The sequence below is a fragment of the Atta cephalotes genome (assembly GCF_000143395.1).
Source record: "Atta cephalotes unplaced genomic scaffold scaffold00051, whole genome shotgun sequence".
In the NCBI taxonomy this organism is placed as follows: Eukaryota; Metazoa; Arthropoda; class Insecta; order Hymenoptera; family Formicidae; genus Atta; species Atta cephalotes.
In genome coordinates this window covers 315,258-318,356 of record NW_012130115.1, presented here as the reverse complement: position 1 = coordinate 318,356, position 3,099 = coordinate 315,258, and positions in this window count along the sequence as shown.

The window sequence follows — 3,099 nt, the reverse complement described above, 5'->3', positions numbered from 1 at the left end:
ATATATATATATATATATATATATATATATATATATATATATATAAAGAAAATTATCCAATCACATTTTACGTGCGCCTTTATAGGAGAAATGCAATTGGATAATTTTTTTTATGCATACGTCTATGCGACTATATATATGCCAACTATATATGCAAGTTTGTATGGATATACTCTTAACCGAGAGAGGTTCAACTTATTCATTGGTCCAGTTTCTACGGAGAGTTTAATTCGGAACAAAATGTAAAAACCAACCAACTATAGTCGAGCATTCCCTGTTGTTCGATTGTAACAGGGAAATACTCGATTAGTTGGTTGATTTTTTTACATTCTGATCCGGATTAAATCCTTGGTGGAAATTACATTATTGTCTTTTTCTATTCTTGAATTAGAAAGAGATAAGAAACAAGTTGAACTTCAGTTAACCGTGAATTGTGGAACTGGATCTTATATGAGGGGTGCATTCACATGCAAGCGTCAAGCAGAAATCAGCAACCAATCAGTTGGGCGATATGGGCATTGATGTAAAAAATATTTTTTATGCCACTGTAAAAATCTCGGGATCGATTCCATAATTCGAATGAGATCACTCACTTTTCGCACTTTTATCTCACGTGAATTTGTCCTCGTGATTTTATAACGATGAAGTGAAAACACGAAATCACTAGATTTATCGATGTGGGGAAAAACGTGAAAATGTGAAGTGAAATATAAGCTGCATTCAGCAGAAAATACAGCTTTACAATTGTTGTAAAATTCTTTAATATGATTGGTCTTTCTAGCAAACGAGAATGGATTGAAATTAATTGAAGTGGATTCAGATTTCAAAAATATTGATTCACGAATGTTAAAATGAATGCTTTTCAATCCTGAATGCATTTTGATTCAGGAATGCATTTTGATTATAGGAATTACATAGAGCATAACTCTATGTCTTTTAATCTAAAAATAATATTGGCTTTTTCTGTACATTGTGAATATTGTTCAATTTAAAATTTTGAATAGGAAATACAGTTTTTCAATCCAATTGAATCCAATTGAATCCAATTAAATAAAAAAAAATCTCAAAACTTAGGGATCGATTACGTCTTGAAATGAGATGAAAATTACAAAATAAATTTCTAGAATATTCATAATTTAATTAGTTAATAACTAGTAAATTTGCTCACTTTTGTAATTTTCATCTCATTTTAAGATATATAATCAACTCCCTAGTGTAAATAATAAAAGTGATCTCTTAGTATCGATTCTCTAACTTTTAGCATGGTGAAAATGAGCCATCTCACATCGCGTGATTCCCTAACTTTCATCATGGTGCAATTGTGAGCAATCTCAAGGAAATTCATTCGGCAAGAAATTTCTTGTCGAATGGTAAGATCCGAGAAAAAAAGGCTGAGAAATGCAGCGAGAGAGGAACCACAGCCGACTGATAGTTTTGAAGTTAAATATATAATTTTGCACAGTCCAAAGACAAAAATAAAATGGCTCACAAAGACAAATGGCAATATATATGGTAACAATTTTGTTACTGGATGAAGAGGCCTTTAAACCACGTATGAGAATTACACAAAGAATGATTAGAGATATTCATTTTCAACAGGATTGACTTTGTAAATAATGGTAGAAAATCATTTAGGCCCAGTTTCATAACTTACGGTTTACTTTTAACCACTTTTAATTGAAGTTCGTCATTCGTTTTTAATTCTAGAATTGGAAAAAATTAGGAATAAATTGAACTTTATGGCCGTGATCCGATTTATGCTGACAACGATGCTCATGAGCATCGTTTATCTTCGTTTAGCATTTTCATTTAGCACAAATAAGGATGAAATGATTTTTAAGCGTGTGAGCGTGAATCCGCAGATTACGTTTCACTTCACATTTTTGTTTTTCCCCACACCGGCAAATCTAGTAATTTCGTATTTTCACTTCGTCGTTACAAAATCATGCGGACAAATTCATGTGAGATGAAAGTGCGAAAAGTGAGTAATCTCACTCGAATTACAGAATCGATCCCCTCATTGATTGGGTAGTTTTCATTATAGTGGAAATGCGACATTTCTCGTGACATTGTTCGACAAAAAATTCTATGTCAAATTCTATATCAAATGGTGATAAAGCGCGTCGAGATTGATCGAAATTAGTTGAAATTTGTCAAATTGTTCTATGTAAAAACATAAATTATTGGTTTCCAGTAATGGACATTATTTTTATGATTTGTATGGACGAAAATGACAACGAAAATAATAAAATTCACAAGACATTTGAATTTAATAAGAAGACGGGATACTCAACATCTATCTGAAATCCCAGACAATACATTTAGAAAATTATATAGATTAGTATATAAATATATTAAGTATATAAATATGTCAATTATTTAAATAACTAAGATATTGAATATACGGTCGAAGTAAATCTTCATGTCTTATAATACTTTTAAATTTTAAAATTTCCAGTTTAAGCAAAAATTATGAAATTGTAAGATTATCAAATTCACTTAAAAATATTATTGGATACTAAGATCCGCTTGACCATATAAGTAATTTTATGTTAGTTATTTAAATAATACATGGTTCATAAATATCTTAATAGAACATAGAGATATCATATTTTCATTATACTCATAGCCAATCGCGCATATTTTTTCACGTGAGATGAAAGTGCAAGAAGTGAGAATATTCGGCGATGATACGCAATCGACTTCCTCATCAAAGGAATGCGCTTGAATCGTAATCAAAATTTACGCAAAATTGAGATGTTGATGCCGATTTTTAGAATTACATTCTGCTGCTTAAAATGGATTGTCCGTAATAAAATAATTATTTAATATTTATGCGTCCACTTCTAAGATCCTGTTCCAGTTTCACAGTTGAATATAGTTTTAATAACTATATTCAGCAGAAAAAGCAGCTTTGCAACTGTTGTAAAATTCTTCAATATGATTGGTTTATACGTTTTGATCTAAGGATTCAAAAGCAAGAATTAATTGTATTGAAGAATTTTACAACAGTTGCAAAGCTGCAGAAGAAAAGACCTATAATTAAAAAAAAATGCATTACTTTTGCAAGTTCGCAGTATTGACATTGTCGAGTGATTG